This window comes from Phyllobates terribilis, unplaced genomic scaffold (genome assembly GCF_046119375.1).
Source record: "Phyllobates terribilis strain yellow unplaced genomic scaffold, ASM4611937v1 Scaffold_1__5_contigs__length_1240528914, whole genome shotgun sequence".
NCBI classification, from domain to species: domain Eukaryota; kingdom Metazoa; phylum Chordata; class Amphibia; order Anura; family Dendrobatidae; genus Phyllobates; species Phyllobates terribilis.
In genome coordinates, this window is record NW_027362761.1 from 943,319,089 (window position 1) to 943,344,825 (window position 25,737).

Below are 25,737 nucleotides of genomic sequence, written 5' to 3' on the forward strand. Positions count from 1 at the left end.
AGTGCTCATCAGCCCCCCGCCCTGACATCACCTTATGTGTGAGAGAGAAACATGGGGGGACACTGTGGTGGACAATATGGAGAGTGGACAGCTTTTGCGGGACAGCATGAAGTGGGCATCTTGACAAAGATAGTATGGAGAGTGGAAGCATGTAGGGGACAGTATGCAGACTGGCAGCTTGAGGGGGACAGTATGGAGAGGAGGCAGCATATGGGGACAGTATAGAGAGAGGCAACATGTGAGGGACAGTATGGAGATTGGTAGTATGGGTTGAACATTAAGGCAGTCTGGAGGACATAGTTCATAAGGCAGTCAGAGTGTTAGTTTTAGTTCGTAAAGGCAGACAGTGTAGAAATTATAGTTCAAAAGGAGGACAGTTATAGTAAATAAGGGCAGTCAGTTTGGCGATTATAGCTCATAAGGGCAAACAGTGTGGAGGCTATAGTTTATGAGGGGGACAGTTATAGCCAATAAGGGCAGGTAGTCTGGCAATTATAGGCAGGGCCGTAATCAGGACATTACTGCCCTTACTGGTGTATGGGGCCCAGTGAGCAGAGGGAGCCCGGTCAGGTTCCCGTTCTTCTGCTCACCGGGCCTCACAGGATTCTGCCGGTCAGTTACTGTGAACGTGTGTTCACTTGAAATCTATTGCTGTAAAGGAAGCTTAGTTAACAGCCGCCAGCCAATCACAGGCCGGCAGCTGACGTCAGCTCGCATGTCACTAGCGTATGACGTCACTATCATGCGCCAGTGACCGTGCTTCGGTTGATAGGAGAGCCCGGCGCCACTGGAGCGCAGCAAGGTAAGGAGAAACTTTTTTTTTTTAACTTTTTATTTTGTAAAGCCACACTATGGGGGCAGGATGGAGACATGGGGGGGCGGAATGGAAACATGGAGGCAGAATGGAGAGATATTGGGGGCATAATGGAAACATGGGGCAGGATAGAAACATGAAGGCATAATGAAGAGACATGGGGGCAGGGTGGAGAGACATGGGGGCAGAATGGAGAGACATTGGGAGCAGGATGGAGACATTGGGGGCAGGATGGAGACATTGGGGGCAGGATGGAGATATTGGATTGGGGCAAGATGGAGACATTGGGGGCAGAATGGAAACATGGGGGCAGAATGGAGACAAACTGAGACATTGGGGCAGAATGGAGACAAATTGAGACATGGAGGTAGGATGGAGACATTGGGGGCAGAATAGATACATTGGGGCAGAATGGAGAGACATTGGGGGCAGGATGGAGACAAATTGAGATATGGGGGCAGGATGGAGACATTGCGGTCAGGATAGAGACATTTGAGGCAAGGTGGAGACATGGGGGCAGAATGGATACATTGGGGGCAGAATGAATATATTGGGGGCAGAATGTAGACATGGGGCAGAATGGAGACAAATGGAGACATGGGGCAGGATGAAGACATGGAGGCAGAATGAAGACGTTGTGGGCAGAATGGTGACATTGGGGGCAGAATGGAGACAAATGGGGGGCAGGATAGAGACAATGTGGGCAGGATGGAGACATTGGGGGCAGGATGGAGACATGGGGCCAAGATGTGGGCATTATTACTGTAGGGGCTAATTATGGAGACAATGGGGGCAGGATGAAGAGACATTAGGGGCAGGATGGAGACATAGTGGCAGGATGAAGACATGGGGGCAGGATGTGGGACATTATTACTGTAGGGGCTAATTATGGATATTATTACTGCTGTGATGTATTTTATTTTTGAGGATACTGTTTTCAGTGAGGGGAGGTCCTGTTACTGTGCAGGACGGTACTATGTTGCTTTTTTTCCCTTCATCTGGTGTAGTGTAGAATTTGGGAAAAAATTGGGCAATGTGCTCTGGAAGCGGTGCACTAGATAATTGTGTTATTTTCTGCAGAGACGAGTCCTGGCTGGAAGAAGTGATGGCGGTCTGCGCTGGATGAACAAGAAAAGCCAATATAAAGGACTTCAACTAGAGACATCACCGGTGAGTCAGTGTGTTATCTGTACACTGACACTACACACTGTATACTATGTACAAAGCTCCTGTGTATAATGGCACTTATGGTAATATTAGTATTGTGTTTTTTCATTAATGATCAGTATTGTAGTATTCGGTCACTATATGGTTGTAATACAGTTGAAACCAGAAGTTTACATACACTATATAAAAAGACACATATGCATGTTTTTCTCAATATTTAACATGAAATCAGAATAACCCTTTCCTGTTTTAGGTCAATTAGGATTATCATTTTTAATATTTGCCAAATGCCAGAATAATGAGAGAGAGAATGTTTCAAGGCATTTTTACTACTTATTTCTCCAAACATAAGTCTCCACCAAACTCCACCGAACCCAAAAGCACTACAGATACTGGCTGGTGATGAGCTCATGCAGCCTTTATCTATCCCTCATCCCCTCAAGATGGCTGGACCATCATTGTAAATAAGCCACTGTACTTTGTATCACCCCCCACCTCATTGTAGATTGTAAGCTCTTACGAGCAGGGTCCTCATTATTTTTGCTTTAATTATTGTATTATCTTTAGCTATGTTATTTATGACTGTTATATATGTACCTCTGAATTGTAAAGCGCTGCGGAATATGTTGGTGCTATATAAATAAAGATTATTATTATTATTACCTACTGCAAAGTCAAAAGTTTCCATACATTTCATTAGTATTTGGTACCATTGCCCTTAAACTGAATGACTTGGCTTCTCACAATAGTTGGTCGGAATTTGGGCCCATTCCTCCTGACAGAACTGGTGGAACTGATCCAGGTTTGTAGGTCGCCTTGCTCGCACCTGCCTTTTCAGCTTTGCCCATAAATTTTCAATAGGATTGAGATCAAGGCTTTGTAATGGCCACTCCAAAACATTGACTTTGTTATCCTTAAGCCACTTTGTTACCATTTTGGCAGTATGCTTCGGGTCATTGTCCATTTGGAAGACCCATTTCCGCCCAAGGTTTAACTTCCTGGCTGATGTCTTGAGATGTTGCTTCAGTATTGCCACATAATCTTCTTTCCTTATGATGCCATCTATTTTGTGAAGTGCACCAGTCCCTCCTGCAGCAAAACAACCCCACAACACGATGCTGCCACCCCTGTGTTTCACAGTTGGGATGGTGTTCTTAGGCTTCCAAGCTTCTCCATTTTTCCTCCAAACGTAACGATGGTCATTATGCTCAAAAAGTTAAATTTTAGTTTCATCAGACCACATGACATTTCTCCAAAAATGAAGGTCTTTGTTCCTGTGTGCATTTTCAAACATTTACCTGGCTTTTTTATGTTTCTTTTGGAGTAATGGCTTCTTCCTGGCAGAGTGGTCTTTAGCCCAAGTTGATACATTACTCGTTTCACGTTGTGGATATTGACACAATCTTACCTGATTCTGCCATCATCTTCACAAGGTCTTTTGCTTTTGTCCTTGGGTTGATATGCACATGTCGGACCAAAGCATGTTCATCTCTGGGACACAGAATCCGTCTCCTTCCTGTGCGGTATAATGGCTGGACATTCCCATCTTGTTTGTACTTGCGTATAATTGTTTGTACAGATGAACGAGGTACCCTCAGATATCTTGAAATTGTACCCAAGGATGAGCCAGACTTGCCTTAAGGCTATGTTCACACATCATGTTTTTTTCAGCGTTCATTTTCTGCAGCAAAACCTGATATCTTGCCAGGAGGTTGTTCAGGATTTTTGTAGCTGTTTTCTTGCTTTTTTGCTTTTTTTGTGCGTTTAGGTGCGTTTTTTTCAGCTTTTTTCTCACTGTCCTTTTGTCTCTGTTATGCATGTACATGAAGTTCAGTGAACAAAAAAAAATCTCATTCTGGTTTAGGCACAAAAAACACTGAAAAAAACATGATATGTAAACATGGCCAAAGTTCAGCTTTACTTCCACCACAGAAGCATGAACACATGTCACCGATGCAAGACATATGTGAAACCATATTAACCAGAATTTCAAATGAATTGTTGGTGAATTGTTCAGGAATAGTTTACCTAAGACACTGTCAGTGCATTGCGTTTGTATGACACTATTTACTTTCACACTATGGGGCCTGCCATTGAGTTGCTCAAGGCATTGTTCAATTTCACACCTCCCTGGGCCACAGTATTGTTCAATCTCACATGTAGCTCAGCCAATGTTTACACTGTACACATCACTAATTTAATTAAACTCTCCCAATACAAACTACCATCTCAGTGACCAAGACAAGATGGTAAAATCACAAAAATAAATGAGTTTCACATACTGCTGTATTTGCTTATTTTCACTAAAAACCGGATAGATATGTTCACACTAGGCATTTTTTTCAGTGTTTGTTCACTACCCATTACTTCCAATGGGTGAAAAACGCTGAAAAAATGCAGAAAAAACGTTGAAAGAAGTGACATGCTCTATTTTGCAAAGAACCATGCAAGGCACAAAATCTTGAACAAAAAAAACCATGATGTGTGAACTAAGAATTCTGGAATCTAATAAACTTTGCTGGTACTGCAAAACGCAGCTGAAAATTTGCATTTAAAAAGCATCAAAAAATGCAGAAAAAAACATGATGTGTTAACATAGCCTAAAACATTCTCTTGTTCTCATTTTTCTGGCATTTGGCAAATATTAAAAATGATGGTAATCATAATTGACCTAAAACGGGAAAGGTTTATTCTGATTCCATGTCAGATTTTGAGAAAAACATGCATATGTGTCTTTTTATATAGTGTATGTAAACTTCTGGTTTCAACTGAATGTGGTCTGGTCATGGTGTGACGGTATTTTTCCCTTGTATGTGATATTATTGGTCATTTTAAAAAAATGTATGTGACACATTCCCTTAAATAAAAATAAATAAAAATATACCTAAAAGAGTATTGGGTATTGTAAGAAATGTTTAATAGGTTAGAGTAGAGTAGGGCTTGGCCAGAAGAGTCTACCTTGTCCTGGTGGCGGCTTAAAAAATCTTTTGGCAAAAACAAAAGCTGATGGCTAAGTATGTGATATGGTGTTCGATGGTAACTGTTGATGTGTGATTGCTGAGGACATGGTGCAGAAAGTAGAGTTTTTCCAAGAGTGGGCAGTGGGACTGTGGAAGGTGTGAGGGATGGAGGCGGAGCTGGGGAGGAGCCTGGGCGGAGTCTCAAAGGTGCCCAAAAATGTTGCCAGTATGGGGCCCCAAAATTCCTGGTGGCAGCCCTGGTTATAGATAATAAGGGTGAACAATGTGGAGGTTATTATTCATAAGGGCAGACAGTATGGTGGTTAAAGTTCTAGATGAGGATTGTGTGGAAGCAATATTTTATAAGAGAGGACAGTGTGTAAGTAAAACGACACTGGAGCAGCGACGAAAACTCATCAGTGGACCTGAGCACGAGGAGTAAAGCTTGGTTTGATTTTTTTTTGTTTTTTTTTTTATAGCAAACTGCATTTGGTGACTGTAATTTTCTGAAATGGGACAATTCCATTAAGTTTGATGCTGTATTCATGTACGGATGGTGGTTCTGGTGATGTGTTTATGTACTGATGGTGAGTCCGGTGATGTGTTCATGTACTGATGATGGTGGTTCTGGTGATGTATTCATGTATGGACGGTGGTTCCAGTAATGTATTATTTTACTACTGACTTTAGTTCTGGTGATGTATTCATATACTGATGATTGTTCTTTTGTTATTTATATACATAGGCCCACTGACTGAGCACTCCATGCATCAGCCCGTGGGAGTTTTAATTACAGCAGTATCCTACCTACCCATAAATATAGGCTATCAGTCCAGGAGAGGAATCACATTATGATAGCTTCCCAGCATAAGAAGATTGCCTTGTCGTTGGCTGCTGGACATGCATGAATTGGCCAAATTATGTGCTAGGAATCTTTGTTTTTTCCTATTTTCTAGAGCAGTAATGCAATTCAAATTTCATATATTTCATGTTAACATTCTTTAGCTTTAAAAAAAAATACAGAGTGCAACTTTATTTGTTGGTTCTGGTGATGTATTCATGCAAGAAGGTGGTTCCGGTGATGTATTAATTTACTACTGATGGTAGTTTTGGTGATGTATTCATGTACTGACGGTGGTTCCAGTGATGTATTCATTTACTACTGATGATAGTTCTGGTGATGAATTCATGTACTGACGAATGTTCTGATGATGTATTCATGCCACTTTACACTTTAATAACAAACTTCCTGAATATTTTAATTCCAAACATTTTATGTTAAAGAGAATGTTAACAAGGAGGTTTTCATCTATTAATAAAGCACAATTTATATCCTTAAATGGGTTGTGCCTTGAACAAAGTACATTTTACTCAATCTTGGAATAAAAATAAGTTCCACAATTGGATGTGCTAAGATAATCTTATAAATGTGCCGTAGCTTTGTACTTTGTAATGGCTGTGTCTCACAATGCAGGAACATGTCATGTCTATGTTGTAGAACCCAAATAGGTAAAAGGCACAAGCGAAAAAGAGCGATATGGAGCGCACGCATAACTGAATAAACATAACTTTACAAATGTGTGGAGTGCACAATAATGAACAAATGCACTCACAGATATAAGTTGCTACGCCCGAGTTAAAGCGGTGAGAACAAGTATAAATCTATATATCAATAGTAAAAACAATGACAAGGGCACATATTGGAAGAATGCTAAGCCACACCTGTGCAATAATCATGCAGTCTAATCAGAGTCTTAATATGCCACACCTGTGAGGTGGATGGATTATCTTGGCAAAGGAGAAGTGTTCACTAACACAGATTTACTCAGTCCAATAGTAGATTCCTATGCACCATTGACCAAACTTGTGCTTAGCTCGGCATGGCCTCCCACCAGGTGCAAAAACAACGTAGAAAATTCAGGGAAGCCGAGGCACCAAAAAAGCAGGTTCTTGATAAAGTACTTGAACTTTATTCCATATTAGTTAAAACATAGAGCTGTTTTAGAGCTGTATTTTTCAGGCTTGAGAAAGGCCAATTATGGCCGAAACGTTGCCTGCTTTGTCTCACTCTTTTAACTAATAACTAAAAAGTTTTAACTTATTGCACGGCGAATAAGCCTCCTTACCTTGGCATGCCAGAGCCAGTATGTCAGTCTCTACAAGGAGAAAAGTTACCCTTGACTCTAATATGGAATAAACTTCAAGTTTTTTTTTATCAAGAACCTGCGGTTTTGGTGCCTCGGCCTCTCTGAATTTTCTACACTAACACAGATTTAGACAAATTGTGAACAATATTTGAGAGAAAAAGGCAGGGCCGGCTCCAGGTTTTTGTGGGCCCTGGGCGAAAGAGTCTCAGTGGGCCCCTTTAACACATACTACTGTTAGAACTCTCCTGTTAGGTTTTTTTTTAGTTTGCTGGTCACATGACCATTTTTGCCTATTTAATCCGGCTCCGCCCTCCTGGCCTTGCTGGACTTCATTGTATTTACTACTCTTGAGCTAGCTTGGTGCTCTGTTGCCGTTCTCTGTTAGTTTTGCTAGGTCTTCTGACCTCTATGCTTTTTGTTGTGTGTTTGTCTTTGATTGCTACTATTTCTGCTAGGAGGTGTCCAAACTTATCCCAGTCCCTAGTTCTTGTAAGGATCCCTCCCTCACATCTATAGGTCTTCGTACAGACTAGCCGAGGACTTTAGCGGGTCTGATCGCAGGATCAGGTTCCCCGTTACATCGTAGGGATCTAGTTTAGTTCTATTGTAGGGACAGATCTCCTGTCTTTCCTTAGTCCCTGTAGCAGATCATAACAGTAAGTCCAGCCCTAAAAGAAAAAAAAAAAAAAAAATTTTCTCTAAGGAAAGACCTCCAGTTTTCCATCATGGTCTCGGTTCAAGATTTGGCTCATCGCTTGCAGGGACTCTCTCTGGAGGTGGCCAAGCTCCAACAACACGTGAGTAGCTGTTCTGGAGCACATTTTGTGGAACCAAAGGTACGTCTGCCTGATTTATTTTTTGGCGAACAACAAGATTTTTTTTCTTTTAAAAATGCTTGTTTATTGTATTTTCGTTTGAGACCAGGATCCTCTGGTGATGAATCACAGCGCATAGGGTTCATAATGTCACTTTTGCGCAAAGATCCTCAGGGATGGGCCTTCTCTCTCCAACCTAGTGATCCGTGCTTAAGATCAGTGGATAGTTTTTTTTCTGCTTTGGGTTTGTTGTACAATGATCCTGATCGTGTCTCATCTGCTGAGTCTGAATTGAGACGTTTGAGGCAGGGATCAGGTAATGTGGAAAAATATTGTTCTCACTTCCGTCGGTGGTCTGCCCAGGTGGGGTGGAACGATTCAGCTTTGAAAAGCTTGTTTCTTGCAGGGCTAGGTGAAAGGGTTAAGGATTTACTGATTGCTTATCCCACACCTGGAAACTTGCAGGAGGCAATGCAATTAGCTATACGGGTGGACAGGAGACTGCGTGCAAGGGTTAATGAGAGCAAATCCTCTGCTATGTCAGCTCCGAGTCCTGAGAGGGTCTGTGCTGACAATGGAGAGCCGATGGAGATTGGAGCGATGGCACCCCGCTCTCAGGAAAAAGACCACAGGCTTTCTGAAGGCTTGTGCTTCTATTGTGGAAATTCTGGTCATTTTATTAAGAACTGTGTGCTTCGTATGAAGAAAGAAAAAAAAATGGTCACTTATGCACGTATAGCCTGTTTAAATACAAAGGGTGTATTCCTATCTGCTACTACCGCTGCTAAGGAAGAATTAATTGAATTTCGGGTATTTGTGGATTGTGGTTCTACTCTGAATGTGATTGATGGGGGATTCTTGGAAAAACTTAGATTAGAACCTAAAACTTTGTCATCCCCTATTGCTGTGGTTTCTGTTGATGGCTCTCCCTTGAAGAGTGTTACTCATAAGGTCTGTGAATTTCCCCTCACTATTAATGGTATTCATCAAGAGAATTTGGATTTGGTGGTATTGGATAATTTGCCTTCTCCAGTAATATTGGGGTTACCCTGGTTAACATTGCACAATCCTGTACTGGATTGGTCTACCAATGAAATTAAGTCCTGGAGCCCTAAGTGTTATGACAAGTGTTGTAACGGACGTATTGCTGCGGTGGAAAAAGGGGAATTACCTGTACCTATTCAGGATTTTTGGAGAGTTTTTTCTGAGGAGGAGTCACAAATATTGCCTCCCCATAGAGACTATGATTGTACCATTGAATTTGTCCCTGGAGCGACTCTTCCTAAAAGTCGTTTATTTAATCTTACTATTCCTGAGAGAAAGGCTTTGGAGGAATACATACAGACAAGCTTGGCCGCCGGTCACATTAGGCCTTCCAAGTCTCCTGTGGCTGTTGGATTTTTTTTGTAAAAAAAAAAGATGGCGGTTTACGTCCTTGTCTGGACTTTCGTGAGATTAATAAAATTACTGTACGCAATCCTTACCCACTGCCATTGATTCCTGATTTATTTAACCAGTTAGTGGGGGCCAAGTGGTTCTCTAAAATTGATCTCCGGGGGGCATACAATTTGTTGCGCATGAAGGAGGGTGATGAATGGAAGACTGCTTTTAACACTCCTGTGGGTCATTTTGAGAATCTGGTGATGCCTTTTGGTCTTACCAATGCTCCAGCATTTTTTCAGAATCTTATTAATGACATCCTTAGACGTTTAATCGGCAAAAATGTGGTTGTGTATTTGGATGACATTCTGATTTATTCGCCTGATTTGGAGTCTCATTGGCGGAGCGTACGTGAGGTATTACAGGACAATTACAGGACAATTAATGGACAATTCGCTTTTTGCTAAGCTGGAGAAATGTGAGTTCGCTGTACAGAGAATTAGTTTTTTGGGCTACATTATCTCCAGTGAAGGTTTTGAGATGGACCCGGTTAAAGTTCAAGCTGTGCAGGAATGGCCTAGGCCTATTGGTTTGAAATCGATACAGAGGTTTTTGGGTTTCGCCAATTATTACAGAAAATTCATAAAACATTTTTCTATTATTGTCAAACCGCTGACCGATCTCACCAGGAAAGGTGCTAATGCGGTTCAGTGGACTTCTGAGGCCATTGAAGCTTTTGTGTTTCTAAAGGAGAGGTTCACCTCTGCTCCCATCCTTATGCAGCCTGTTGTGACTAAGCCGTTTTTGGTTGAGGTTGATGCTTCTTCGGTGGGGGTCGGTGCGGTGTTGTCTCAGGAAAACAAGGATGGAGTACATCCCTGTGCCTTTTTTTCAAAAAAATTTTCTGAGACTGAACTTAATTACGATATTGGTAATCGGGAATTGCTGGCGATTAAACTCGCATTTGAACACTGGCGTCACCTCTTGGAAGGTGCTGAATTTCACTGATCATAAAAATCTGATCTATCTTGATGCTGCCAAGCGCTTGAATGCCCGTCAGGCTAGGTGGGCACTTTTTTTCTCGCGGTTTAATTTTTCCGTTACTTACATCCCGGGTACCAAGAATGTTAAAGCGGATGCTTTGTCTCGCAGCTTTTCTCCCATGGTCGGTGTTGAGGAGAGCATTTTACAAGAAGGTGTTGTGATTGCTGCTTTGGACTCCGTTTTGGAGGATGAGATTCTTAAAGCTCAGGAGAATGCCCCATCTAACACTCCCCATGGGAGGTTGTTTGTGCCTAGGACCTTTAGGAGAGATTTGTTTGTTGAGTGTCATGAGTCTCGGTTGGCAGGTCATCCAGGAATTTCTGAGACCAAGAGACTTGTGGGTCGCAGTTTTTGGTGGCCTGGATGGCAGAAGGAAGTCATTAAGTGGGTGCGCCAATGTACTTTGTGTGCTAGATCCAAGTCTTCGCATGCTCCTGCTGCGGGGTTGCTTTGCCCTCTGGAGGTTCCTAGTGCACCTTGGACACATCTGGCTATGGACTTTATTACTGACCTTCCCCCCTCTGAAGGTTTCACGGTCATCTGGGTGGTCGTGGACCGTTTTAGCAAGATGTGTCACTTGGTTCCCTTCTTCAAACTGCCTTGCGCTAAGACACTCGCTGTTTCTGATAGGGGACCTCAGTTCGTGGCTCGTTTTTGGCGTGCCTTTTGTGACAGGTTGGGAGTTCATTTGTCGTTTTCATCCGGATATCATCCTGAGTCTAATGGCCAGACAGAAAGGAAGAACCAGGATGTTGAGCAGTTCTTGCGTTGTTTTGTGGCAGACAATCAAGAGGGGTGGTCTGAGTTTCTGCCACTTGCTGAATTTGCTCTTAACAACCATACATCCTCTTCTGCTGGGTGTTCGCCTTTTTTTTGTTGTTCTGGGAGACATCCGTCTTTTGGGTCATTCTCCAAATTGGTTTCGGCTGTGCCTGAGGAGGAGAGTTTTTCCGGTGATTTGGAGAGAGTTTGGACGGATGTGCGTGGTAATCTTCAGGAGGCTAACAAAAAATCTAAGAGGTACTTTGATAGGAAACGGCAAGAGGTTTTGTTTGCTGTTGGTGACATGGTTTGGTTGTCCTCTAAGAATCTGCGATTGAGGATTCCTTCTAAAAAATTGGGTCCCAAGTTCGTAGGGCCCTTTAAGGTGCTTCAGATAGTTAACCAATCTGCTGTTAGGTTGGAGGTTCCTACGTCCTGGAAGATTAACCCGGTGTTTCATGTTTCTCTGTTGAAAAAAGCTGATGTGTCGGATGGTGACGCCTCTGCCACTGTTCCTCCGGTGGTGGAGGATGGGGAATATGAAATTTCCCGCATCCTAAATTCTAGACGGTATAGAGGGAGTTTGCAGTATCTCGTCGCTTGGAAGGGTTTCGGACCTGAGGATAACTCATGGGTGAGGGCGGATGATGTTTCTGCTTCCAGACTTGTCAGAGCTTTTCACAGGAGGTTTCCTGGTAAGCCTGGGCCTAGGGGATCTGGAGGATCCTCTTAGAAGAGGGGGTACTGTTAGAACTCTCCTGTTAGTTTTTTTTTTAGTTTGCTGGTCACATGACCATTTTTGCCTATTTAATCCGGCTCCGCCCTCCTGGCCTTGCTGGACTTCATTGTATTTACTACTCTTGAGCTAGCTTGGTGCTCTGTTGCCGTTCTCTGTTAGTTTTGCTAGGTCTTCTGACCTCTATGCTTTTTGTTGTGTGTTTGTCTTTGACTGCTACTATTTCTGCTAGGAGGTGTCCAAACTTATCCCAGTCCCTAGTTCTTGTAAGGATCCCTCCCTCACATCTATAGGTCTTCGTACAGACTAGCCGAGGACTTTAGCGGGTCTGATCGCAGGATCAGGTTCCCCGTTACATCGTAGGGATCTAGTTTAGTTCTATTGTAGGGACAGATCTCCTGTCTTTCCTTAGTCCCTGTAGCAGATCATAACAACTACGATTCATGATGCACAGATATCGCAGAGAAATATATATATATAGTACAATGCTGAAGATTTCACTTCTTACATTATATGAGCGATATCTATTGTAAATTCCACAATAGCTCAGAAAACAGAATCGCTCCATACAGAATACTGGCCCCCATAAAATGCTCCATACAGGATACTGGCCCCCATATAACGCTCCATACAGGATACTGGTCCCCTTATAACGCTCCATACAGGATACTGGCCCCCATATAACGCTCCATACAGTATACTGGCCCCTTATAACGCTCCATACAGGATATTGGCCCCCATATAGTGCTCCATACAGAATACTGGCCCCCATATAACGCTCCATGCAGGCTGTGCCCCCACATAATGCTCCATGCAGGCTGTTCCCCCCACATAATGCCTCATGCAGGCTGTTTCTCCGACATAATACCCCATGCAGGCTGTTCCCCCCTTAAAATGCCCCATGCAGGCTGTTCCCCCCACATAATGCCCCATGCAGGCTATTCCCCCCTTATATTGCCCCATGCAGGCCGTTCCCCCCACATAATGCCCCATGCAGGATGTCACCCCCCCTTATATTGCCCCATGCAAGATGTCACCCCCCCTTATAATGCCCCATGCAGGATGTCACCCCCCCTTATAATGCCCCATGCAGGATGTAACCCCTCCTTATAATGCCCCATGCAGGATGTCCCCCCCCACATATAATGCCCCATGCAGGATGTCACCTCCCCCTTATAATTCCCCATGCAGGATGTCACTCCCCCCCCTTTTAAATGCCCCATGCAGGATGACACCCCCCCTCCCTTATAATGCTCCATGCAGGATGTCACCTCCCCTCCCTTATAATGCCCCATGCAGGATGTCACCCCCCCTCCCTTATAATGCCCCATGCAGGATGTCACCCCCCCTCCCATATAATGCCCCATGCAGGATGTCACTTCCCCCCTCCCTTATAATGCCCCATGCAGGATATCACCCCCCTCCCTTATAATGCCCCATGCAGGATGTCACCGCCCCTCTCTTATAATTCTCCATGCAGGATGTCATTCCCCCTTATAACGCCCCATGCAGGATGTTACCCCCCCTACCTCACGGGTCCCATAGCGTGACGGGGTGTCCGACGGCGAGTGGGTCCCCCCGCCTGCTAAGGGCCCCGACACTCGCCCGGGTGCGCCGGGTGCTGGCGCCGGCCCTGGAAAAAGGCCTTTTGTGTACATAGAAAAAGTCTTAGATCTTTGAGTTCATGAAAAGTGGAAGCAAAACTCTTACTGAAAACTCTTACTGAAGGAAATTCATTAAAACTGATGTCGTACACACAAGGCTTAATAAAGGGGCTCACAGGAGTAAGATGTGCTAAATTCATTAATAGGCGCTAGCCACTTAATGAATTAGGTACAAGTACATTTTACAAGTGCGGTGTGCCTCCGCCAGAGATGTACTCCATTGTAATGAGGTTCTGTCAGTAGTTGCCTGGCAGCTCTAAAAATGGCTACCACAGAAGGCATAGTGCTAGTCATTCCATTTACCAAATCCCAGGGGTCGTCTGTCACACAGTGTGGGAAAGACTAAGAACAACATGAAGGGATGAGGGGAAGGAAGCCCAGACACTAGGGAAAGGGGGGGTGGAGATCCCTAGGCAGATCTAATGACACCCTGCCTACCCTACCAATCCTATATTGGTTCCGCACCAATCACCGAGCAGGAAACCTAAGCCCTGTATATCCCTAGAGCTAGGCCCTAGATAGGGAAGGGGGGGTGAGCACAGGTCAGTCCCCACTATAAACTAAAGACAACAAGGGAGACAAACAAAGGGGGAAAACTTAGTTTGAGCAGACACCAGAGAGATAACACCAAATGTCCTCCAAGGGCACCAGAGAGGAAGCTAGCCGACTGCTTCACAAGGGGAAATGTGAATATCACCGGCGACTCCCTGCAGCAGACTGAGAGTTTATAAACACCCAAACCAGGTGTGTCAATCAGAGCAGGAGATACGTTGCCTCTGGGTTCAAAAGTGGGAAGAATTTAGGGAGACGTCTGTAATGGCAAACGCAGTGACCTTCTGCAGCCAGATGCAGAGCGACTGTCTGTCACATCTGACACACCCGTGACATCGTCCTGGTCTTAACCCATGTACAGGAATCTGGACTTACACAAAGGGAAGTAGGCTGCTGGCTGGTGGTGCAGGCTGCCTGGAGTGGTCAGGTCGCCAGGCCAGGACCAGAGGGGCAGTAAAGGTACAAGATCAGAAGACACAAGAGTAGTCAGTAAACGGGCCAAGATCAGAACGGGAATCCTGTAGACAAAGAAGGAGCTGAGAAACAGCGGCAAACCAGTGAAAGAACAAACTATATCTGTCAGCCACCAGCAGTAAGTTGGGATCTTTAGTAGGGTGTGGTGATTTCCAATTGGCTGAAGAAAGGGGTTGATAACTCATCCACACTGCCAGACTGGACAGCACCAGAAGTCCCAGCCACCCTAATCTTAATGGCTGATCAGAGCCTGCGCCACCCAAAGTTCTGGTCCCGACGTCTCCTCCAACACCAGCTCCTCCTGCAGAATGAATACTGTGGCGCCTGAGGGCATAAGCAGATGTTGCAAGAGCACGTCCAGGAGGATATGTGAAATCCAGTCAGGCACTGGAGCACATTTCTGGCTACTAAAGTAATGTAACTTTTCATGAATTAGACAGGCTGGCATAGCCACACCCTGTCCCACCCATGCTAAGTTGGCCGGGAATGGGCAATGGAAAATTTTGTGACTTATTAAGGTGTTTTACACCAGAATTCTGTCATAAACACCTTAAGGAACTGCCTCTCAATAAGTCCAAAAAAGCCCTTTGTGGCCATTGTTAAAATTGCAAGATTACTAATTTTAGTTTATAGTAAAGATCAAGATACTGAGAAAAACGTCTACATTTTTTTTTTATTAAAATTTTTAAAAATATCATTTAAAAATAAAGTACAAGTAATACAAAAGCCTGGTTTAAACAATAGGTCATTTTTTTGTTGTCATTTTTTTAGATTATAATATATTCACAGAAAAAAATCAAAGTGGACAAGAATAAAACAAAAATTACAATACATTTTACTTGGGAAAAAAAAAAAGAAAGAAAAAGAGGCCTAAGGTTATTTCCTGGTGACATTCCTTTTTAAGGCAGATACAGTGAGGCTGGAGAGAGAGAGAAAATAATGCTGATTAAGTTTTTTTTCTCTTTTCCATATTTTGTTGGCAGGCAGCTGGTCATTTCAGGACCCTGTGACCACAGTAGAGCTCAGGGAATCTGTCAATAGGTTTTTACTACAGTGGGGAAAATGAATATTTGATACCCTGCCGATTTTGCAAGTTTTCCCACCTACAAAGAATGGAGAGGTCTGTAATTTTTAGGTACACTTCAACCGTGAGAAACAGAATCTAAAAAAAAATCCAGAAAATACAATGTATGATTTTTACATAATTAATTAGCATTTTATTGCATGAACAAAGTATTTGATACAATAGAAAAACAGAACTTAATATTTGTTACAGAAACCTTTGTAATTACATAGGTCAGACATTTCCTGTAGTTCTTGATCAAGTTTGCACACACTGCAGCAGGGATTTTGGCTCACTCCTCCATACAGATCTTCCCCAGATCTTTCAGGTTTTGGGGCTGTCGCTGGGCAGCATTGAGTTTCAGCTCCCTTCAAAGATTTTCTATTTCAAGGTTTGGAGACTGGCTAGGCCACTCCAGGACCTTGAAATGCTTCTTATGGAGCCACTCCTTAGTTGTCCTGGCTGTGTGTTTTGGGTCATTGTCATGCTGGAAACCCAGCCACGACCCATCTTCAAGCTCCTTCGCTCTCTGACCCGAACCAGGAGGTCTCACGTCAGAGATCCCAACAGGAAACCATCCTGTCCTATCTGCGGACTGTCAACTCCCGCCTGGACACGCTGTCCACCCCGTCTGTGTCCTTCTCTAGCCGAGCGGCACCCGCTCCGGCGGCACCTCAACCCAGTGGTGCTGTGACACCCGGCTTTGGACCCCGGCTCTCTGTGCCTCCTCATTTTGGTAGTGACCCCATTTTATGTTGGGGCTTCATAAATCAGTGCACGCTGCACTTTGAACTCCTGGCACACCAGTTCACCTCCGACCGGGCCAAGGTGGCGTTCATCATGTCTCACCTCACCGGGGAGGCATTGGCATGGCTAAACCCTCTGTGGGAAAGAGGGGATCCTGTAGTGTCCGATCTTCGGGCTTTCCTCGCTGGCTTCCGGAAGGTCTTCAATGAGCCCGGACGAATATCTTCTACTGCCTCCTCACTTCTTCGTCTCACTGTGGGCCAGTATGCCATACGTTTCCGAACCCTCGCATCAGAACTTGCCTGGAACAACGAGGCCCTGGTGTCCACCTTTTGGGAGGGTCTTTCCGTACGGATCAAGGATGAGCTAGCCGGTCGTGACATCCCTTCCACCCTGGATGACCTGGTGTTATTAGCTACCCGGATTGACATCCGTTTTCTGGAACGTGCTAAGGAGACTACCCGGGAGAGAAGATTTCCGCGTCTCGCTCCAACATTCCAAAGGCCAGCCTCACAACCAGCAATTCCCCGGGCATGTTCGCCTGAGCCTATGCAAATTGACCAAGCCAAGATGGTCAAGTCTCGCCTGGAGACGCACCGAGCCGAGGGGAGTTGCTTCTACTGTGGCAGTATAGAGCATCTTATCCGTTCCTGCCCGGTGAGGTCGGGAAACTCCAGTGTCTAGGACCGCTCGGAGAGGTTGTCCTAGGCAAGAGTAAATCCTCTCCGTCCTTGACTCTGTCTGTTTCTATTTCCAGTGGTGAGACCCGCTTCTTCGAGACTGCCCTTCTGGATTCCAGAGCCGCTGGGAATGTCATTCAACAGGCTGTTGTGGAACGGTATCAGATTCCTACCGTACGTCTGGCGGTTGCCTCCGTGGATGGGAGGCTTCTTCCGGAGACCATCTTGCTCGTCACAGAGCCTGTAACCCTTCAGGTGGGAATGCGGCACTTGGAGAAGATCTCCTTCATGTGCTGTCCGGTCTCTCTCACTCCCTCTTGCTTGGTCTACCCTGGTTACAAAGACATGAGCCCGTCCGGAATTGGAGATCTTCGTTGGGGTCAGGAATGCCATGAGTCAAGTCTGGTTCCGGTTCGTCCTGCTCGACCCCCATCTACTCCAGCTAATCTATCTGGTCTGCCGGCACCCTACTGGTCCTATGCGGACGTCTTTGACAAAAAGGAAGCGGAGACACTACCACCTCATAGGCCGTATGATTGCCCAATCGACCTGGTACCTGGTGCTTCTCCTCCCCGCGGGCGAATCTACCCCTTGTCGCTGGCTGAGACCCGGGCCATGTCTGAGTACATAGAAGAGAATTTTGCTAGGGGATTTATCCAGAAATCCACCTCTCCGGCTGGAGCAGGATTCTTCTTCGTCAAGAAGAAAGATGGCTCTCTACGTCCCTGTATCGATTACAGAGGCCTTAACCAGATTACCATAAAAAATAAGTACCCCCTGCCTCTCATCTCGGAGCTGTTTGACCGTCTTAAAGGCGCGAAGATCTTCATCAAGCTCGATCTTCGTGGGGGGAATAATTTGGTCTGGATCCGCCAGGGAGACAAGTGGAAGACGGCATTCAACACCCGGGACGGTCACTACGAATACCAAGTGATGCCTTTTGTTCTCTATAATGCTCCAGCCATCTTCCAGGAGCTGGTTAACGACATCTTCCGTGATCTCCTGTATTCTTGCGTGGTGGTGTACCTGGACGATATCTTGGTTTTCTCTCCGGATCAGCCCTCACACTGGAGGGATGTTCGTCAGATTCTCCTAAGGCTCCGGAAGAATCGCCTATATGCTAAATTCGAGAAATACCTCTTTGAGCAGACCTCTCTGCCGTTCCTGGGCTATATTATCTCCGAGACTGGTCTGCAGATGGATCCCGAGAAGGTGTCAGCTGTCTTACAGTGGTCCCGACAGGAGGGGTTGAAGGCGATTCAGCGATTCCTGGGCTTCGCAAACTATTACCGCCTCTTCATTCCTCATTTCTCCTCCCGGACTGCTCCCATCTCCGCGCTCACCCGTAAAGGAGCAAATCCCAGGGAATGGACTTCTGAAGCGGAGAACGCCTTTATCTCCCTTAAACAAGCCTTCTCCTCCGCTCCTGTGCTGCACCGTCCGGATTGCAACATGCAGTTCTTCCTGGAGGTTGATACATCCTCCTCGGGAGCCGGAGCAGTGCTCACCCAGAAATTCTCATCCAAGAGAATGGTAACCAGCGGCTTCTTCTTCAAGCTCTTCTCCTCGTCCGAGCGCAACTACTCCATAAGAGATCGTGAGCTGCTGGCCATCAAATTAGCGCTGGAGGAGTGGCGCTACTTGCTGAGGGGGTTCTGCACCCAGTGGTCATCTACACTGACCACAAAAACTTCGCTTATTTGCAGAACGCCCAAAGACTAAATCCGCGTCAGCCAGGTGGTCTCTATTCTTTGCCCGATTCTGCTTCACTCTGCATTACCACCTGGCGGACAAGAACATTAAAGCTGGTGCTCTATCCCGCTCATTCCTGTCTTCCGACCAAGAGGAGGAGCCTCTACATATCACTGACCGCTCCACAGTAATGACTGTTGCTCCGTTTGACCTGTCTCATCTTCCACCCGGTAAGACCTTTGTAGCGGTTCCGGATCAAAAGAAGGTTCTACTCTGGGGCCATTCATCCAAACTAGCCGGTCATGCTGGCCAGAGGAAGACCTTTCTGCTCGTCGCCCGACATTACTGGTGGCCTTCCCTGCGCAAGGATGCTGCGGACTTTGTCGCGGCTTGTTCCTCTTGTGCCCGTAACAAGGTTCCCAGGCACCTTCCATCCGGCCGTCTCCTTCCTCTTCCCATGCTTTCCGCTCCGTGGCAACACATTGCAATGGACTTCATCATGGATCTCCCTGTTTCTGTTGGTTGTACTGTCATTTGGGTGGTCGCTGACCGCTTTTCTAAAATGGCCCACTTCATCCCTCTGCCTGGTCTTCCGTCTGCATCTGTGCTGGCTAAGGACTTCATCCATCACATCTTCCATCTTCACGGCCTACCCCTCCATATTGTGTCTGATCGCGGAGTTCAGTTCACTTCGTGCTTCTGGAGAGCTACGTGCAAGCTGCTGGATATCTCTTTGGATTTCTCTTCTGCTTATCATCCTCAGTCCTATGGTCAAGTGGAACGTATCAACCAGATCCTTACCAGCTTTCTTCGGCATTAGTCAACGCTCACCATAACGAATGGGTTGAGCTCCTGTCCTAGGCCGAGTTCTCCTATAACAACCATGAGAGCGAGTCTTCTACTAAATGCCCGTTTTTTGAGGTCTACGGTCGACATCACCGGATTCCGTTCCCGTCTCCTCTTCAGTGGACAATCCTGCCGCGGAGTCTCTTGTCAGCGAATTTTCGGCTATTTGGGAAGACACTAGATCTGCATTTCTTCAGTCCTCCGAGCGGATGAAGAAACATGCTGATAAGAGACGTCTGGATCCGCCTCAATTCCATCCGGGAGACAAGGTCTGGCTTTCCTCCAAATATGTCCGTCTCAAGATACCTTCTTATAAGTTGGGTCCGCGGTTGATCGGTCCGGTCGAAGTTCTGAACCAAATCAATCCCATGGCTTACAAGCTGAAACTCCCGGTCACCTTACGCATTCCCAACTCCTTTCATGTATCCCTCCTCAAACCAGTTGTCCTTAATTCCTTCTCTGATGATCCAGGTACCACTCCAGCTCCAGTCTCTGCTGAGGACGTCTTTGAGGTAGAAAAAATTTTGGCCACCAAGAGGGTAAGAGGAAAGACTTTCTTTCTTGTGGATTGGAAGGGGTTTGGCCCGGAGGAGAGGTCTTCGGAATCCAGGGAGAACATTCATGCCCCTCATCTTCTTAAAAAATTTCTCGCAGGCCTAAAGAAGAGGGGGCGTAAAGGGTGGGTATGGTAGCATTGGCATCTCTGCCTCCTGAATGGCTGGAAGACTTCTCCTATATAAGGCACCTCCTCCAAAATGTTTTTTCTCTAACTTGCTTTGGCACTCCAGAGAAAATGTAGCATTGGCGTCTCTGCCTCCTGCCGGGCAGAGACGCCGTTCCCCTCACCGCCACGGTCCTGGTCCGGCTCCTGCTCCCCTGTTGCTGTGGGGCGCACCGCGCGCAGCTTCCCGGGCACTGTGCTTAGGGCACGCGCTCCCTCGCTCTTAAAGGGGCTGCGCGTGCCGTCCTAAAGAGTCCCCGGCCAATGGCCGGAGGACTTCACCTATATAAGGCACCTCCTCCAAAATGGAGGTGCCTGTGCAAGGTTGTTGTTCCGTGTGCTAACATTTGCCTCAGCCCTCAGGTCCCGCTGCCTGTCAGTCCAGCCCGCCAGTCTGTCTAACAGTCCAGCCCACCAGTCTGTCTTACAGCCGAGCCCGCCTGCCTGCTTACCTGAAGCACCAGCCAGTTACCTGCCGTGCCCGCCAGCCTGCTTACCTGGAGCACCTGCCAGTAATCTGCCGTGTCCGACCAGCCAGCCTACCTGGAGCACCTGCCAGTTACCTGCCAACGTTGGATTAATCTTATCTATGGTCCCGGGGCAGCTCTTCAAATTATATTTATGTGGCAGCAATCTTTACACCAGGCTCTTGTTATGCACACGCCCGGACTAACTGGCGTGAGCGTGGTTAGTGATCCCACTAGACCATGAACCGAGGAGTGCCTGGAGGGGCGTGACTAAGTATCAACTCGGTCCGACCAAGGTCGCACGGCGGCTCAATCGACTCCGTGAACCAGGGAGGAACCGAGCAGAGGGACCAGGTGCTACTCCAGGTCAGACCCCGGTCACAGCTGTTGACCCACACTGGGGAATGCAGGAACAGGCAGGTTAGGCTGGCATACTGATAAGTGGGTACTGGCAGGCACGGCTGGTATGCAGACAGGTGGGTACTGGCAGGCACGACTGGTATGCAGACAGGTGGATACTAGCAGGCCTGGAGGGGCGTGACTAAGATAGGTGAGTACTGGCAGGTAGGAACGCAGGCAGGATAGGGAACAGTACAGACTGGGATACAGGAACAGAGCCGAAAGTGCGACAGACAAACAGAACAGAGCAAAACCCGCAGGTGCGGTAGACGAGCAGAGCAGAGCAAAACCCGCAAGTGCGGTAGACAAGCAGAGCAGAGCAAAACCAGCAGGTGCGGTAAGCAAGCAGAGCAGAGCAAAACCCGCAGGTGCGGTAGACAAGCAGAGCAGAGCAAAACCCACAGGTGCGGTAGACAAGCAGAGCAGAGCAAAACCTGCAGGTGCAGTAGACAAGCAGAGCAGAGCAAAACCCGCAGGTGCGGAAGACAAGCAGAGCAGAGCAAAACCCGCAGATGCGGTAGACAAGCAGAGCAGAGCAATACCTGCAGGTGCGGTAGACAAGCAGAGCAGAACAAAACCTGCAGGTGAGGTAGACAAGCAGAGCAGAGCAAAACCCGCAGATGCGGTAGACAAGCAGAGCAGAACAAAACCCGCAGATGCGGTAGACAAGCAGAGCAGAGCAAAACCCATAGGTGCGGTAGACAAGCAGAGCAGAGCAAAACCCGCAGGTGCGGTAGACAAGCAGAGCAGAACAAAACCCGCAGATGTGGTAGACAAGCAGAGCAGAACAAAACCCGCAGGTGCGGTAGACAAGCAGAGCAGAGCAAAACCCGCAGGTGCGATAGACAAGCAGAGCAGAGCAAAACCCGCAGGTGCAGTAAACAAGCAGAGCAGAGCAAAACCCGCAGGTGCGGTAGACAAGCAGAGCAGAGCAAAACCCGCAGGTGCGGTAGACAAGCAGAGCAAAACCCGCAGGTGCGGTAGACAAGCAGAGCAGATACACCCAAGGTACTTACAATGAGGCAGCGAGTGGACACTAAACTCACAAACAGAAGTACAGAGACAATGAGTTGGAGTTAGGTGCAGGTTCAGACACTGCAGGAAAAGGAAAGATACGAACATAGAGACAAACAAGTAATGGGTTAGGACACTGTTCAGACAGGAACGGAACCAGGAACAAGATACAGGAACGAGCCTGGGAACTCAGCCCCCAGGGTGGCGGAAACAGACTAGAAGTCACAGATACAGGCAACGGGCCTGGGTATACAGCCCCCAGGGTGGCGGAACAGACTAGAAGTCACAGATACAGGTAACAGGCCTGGGTACTCAGCCCCCAAGGTGGCGGAAACAGACAAGATACAGAACAGGACCTGACAACTCAGTTGCACAGAACACACTGAAAGAAAGTGTTGCTCAGGCACCTCCTACTGGGTGGAGGGGGTTTAAGTATCCCGTGACTCACAACAATAGGCTGGGGACGCATTAGGAGTGCGCACACAGTAACTATAAGAATCAGGCAGTAACCGCGTCGCCGCCCTAAGCAATCAGACAAGAGACATGCACACAGCAGGTACTGGAGCAAAGTGTGCAGCCTGGACTGATAGGTAAGATGGCGGTCTTGCATGGTGGGAGGTGGTAAACCATGCCAGCACGCCGCCAGGGATGTTACAGCTCTGAGTCTTGCTGCTCATGGCATATAATTGGGATATTGTTGCACTTCCATTTTGCACTACCATTGAGGAGCGTTGTACTGTCATGGAGAAGAGTTGTACTGCCATGGAGAATTGTACAACAATGCAGGAGAGTTGTACGGCCATGGAGAAGAGTTGTGCTGCCATGGAGGAGAGTGGTACTGCATTGGAGGAGAGCTGTACTGCAATGGAGGAGAGTTGTACTGCCATGGTGGAGGGTTGTACTGCCATGGAGGAGGTGTTGTACTGCCATGGAGGAGAGTTGTACTGCCATGGAGGAGAGTTGTACTGCCATGGAGGAGGGTTGTACTGCCATGGAGGAGGGTTGTACTGCCATGGAGGAGAGTTGTACTGCCATGGAGGAGGGTTGTACTGCCATGAAGGAGAGTTGTACTGCCATGGAGGAGGGTTGTACTGCCATGGAGGACGGTTGTACTGCCATGGTGGAGGGTAGTACTGCCATGGAGTAGGGTTGTACTGCCATGGAGGAGAGTTGTACTGCAATGGAGAATTGTATGGCCATGGAGGAGGGTTGTACTGCCATGGAGGAGAATTGTATGGCCATGGAGGAGAGTTGTACTGCCATGGAGGAGGGTTGTACGGCCATGGAGGAGAATTGTATGACCATGGAGGAGGGTTGTACTGCCATGAAGAGTTGTACTGCCATGGAAGAGGGTTGAGAGAGTAGGTATGTGTAACGGATCCGGGAGGCGGACTGTAACGGGTCCGGGAGGCGGAACCTCTGAGCTACTATACAAGGGGGCGGCCCTTGTAAGGGAGCGGGTGGCAGTCTCTGGGTGAACGGACAGGGAGTTACGGCAAGTGATCAGGGCAGTCTCTGGGTAAGGGGTAGGTACGACCTGTGATGGCAGAGCCTCCGGGTAGGCTAGCAGGCAGGTGGTAGATGTGTGCTCCCAGGTGAGCAAGCGAGAGTCTCTGGAATAGCTGATGGTCACCGCACGTGACAACGGGACCTCCGGGCTGGCAAGCAGGCAGGTAACGGAGATGCGCTCCCAGGTGAGCGGGCAAGAGTCTCTGGAATAGCTGATGGTCACCGCACGTGACAACGGGACCTCCGGGCTGGCAAGCAGGCAGGTAACGGAGATGCGCTCCCAGGTGAGCGGGCAAGAGTCTCTGAGATAGCTGGTGGTCACAGCACGTGACAACGGAGCCTCCGGGCTGGCAAGCAGGCAGATAACGGAGAAGCGCTCCCAGGTGAGCGGGCAAGCTGGTCCATAGACAGACTGACCGGAGTAGTAAGGCAGACCGTCGGACCTCAGGCAAGCAGGCAGGTAGCTGACATGCGCTCCCAGGTGAGCGGGCAGGCTGGTCCTTAGACAGACTGACAGGAGAAGTAAGGCAGACCGTCGGACCTCAGACTGGCAGACAGGTAACAAGTATTCAGGCAGGAATCAGGCAGGTAACTGGCAGGTACTGGCAGGTAACTAGCAGGAAACTGGCAGGTAACTGGCAACGGGACCTGAGGGCTGAAGCACAGGTGAGACACAGGTGCAAACAACATTGCTCGGGCACCTCCATTTTGGAGGAGGTGCCTTATATATGATGAAGTCCTCCGGCCATTGGCCGGGGACTCTTTAGGGCGGCGCGCGCGGCCCCTTTAAGAGGAGGGGAGCGCGCGCGCCCTAAGCACAGGGGCCGGGAAGGAGCGCGCGCTGAGAGCAGAGCAGGAGGAGGACGCCGGGACGGAGCGCGCGCTGACAGCAGAGCGGGGGGAGGAAGCCGGGCACGGAGCAGAGCGGTGAGAGGAGCAGCGTCCCTGCCTAGCAGAGGGCAGGGACGCCGGCACTACAGTACCCCCCCCTTTAGGCCCCCCCTTTTTTAGGCCAGACAGAAATTTAGCTAGGATGAGAGGGGCATGGATGTTCTCCCGGGGCTCCCACGTTCTCTCCTCAGGACCAAACCCCTTCCAATCTACCAGGAAAAAGGTCTTTCCTCTTACCCTTTTGGTGGCAAGAATGTTCTCTACCTCAAACTCGTCCACAGCAGAAACCGGAGCAGGAGGCGTACCTGTAGACTTGGAAAAAGAGTTAAGTACCACAGGTTTGAGGAGAGACACATGGAAGGAGTTAGGGATCCGTAAGTTGGCCGGGAGTTTCAATTTATAGGCCACCGGGTTGATCTGACTGATGACCTCCAGTGGGCCGATGAACCGAGGCCCTAACTTATAGGAAGGGATCTTGAGCCGGACATATTTGGACGAGAGCCAGACTTTATCCCCAGGGCGGAATTGAGGAGGGTCCAGACGTTTTTTGTCAGCGTGTCTTTTCATACGCTCGGATGACAGAAGAAGTGCGGACCGGGTACTCTCCCATATGGAGGAAAATTTGTTAACAAGAGATTCCGCAGCCGGATTGTCCGCCGAGGTGGAGACGGGAAACGGGATCCGAGGATGCTGACCGTAGACTACAAAAAACGGGGATTTGGAGGAAGACTCGCTCTCGTGATTGTTGTACGAGAATTCGGCCCATGGCAGGAGATCCACCCAGTCAGAATGGTGGGCATTAACGAAGTGCCGAAGGTAACTGGTCAGGTTCTGATTGATCCGCTCCACTTGACCATTAGACTGTGGGTGGTAAGCGGAGGAGAAGTCCAGGGTGACGTCCAGCAATTTACAAGTGGCTCTCCAGAAACGGGAAGTGAACTGTACCCCACGATCCGACACGATGTGACGGGGCAGGCCATGAAGACGGAAGATGTGGCGGATAAAGTCTTTAGCCAGCTCGGGTGCAGACGGAAGACCTGGCAGTGGAATGAAGTGAGCCATCTTGGAGAAGCGGTCAGCGACCACCCAAATGACCGTACAACCGGCAGAGACAGGCAGATCAGTAATGAAGTCCATCGCTATATGCTGCCAGGGGGCAGCAGGTACTGGCAGAGGTAGGAGGCGGCCGGCCG

The 25,737-nt window shown here is 47.7% G+C and overlaps 1 protein-coding gene across 1 annotated transcript in view; it reads right to left on the bottom strand.

Moving 5' to 3' along the window:
* MGARP (mitochondria localized glutamic acid rich protein) overlaps window positions 1-25,737 on the bottom strand; it is a 67,900-nt gene that overhangs the window by 12,147 nt on the left and 30,016 nt on the right. The window lies entirely within an intron of this gene.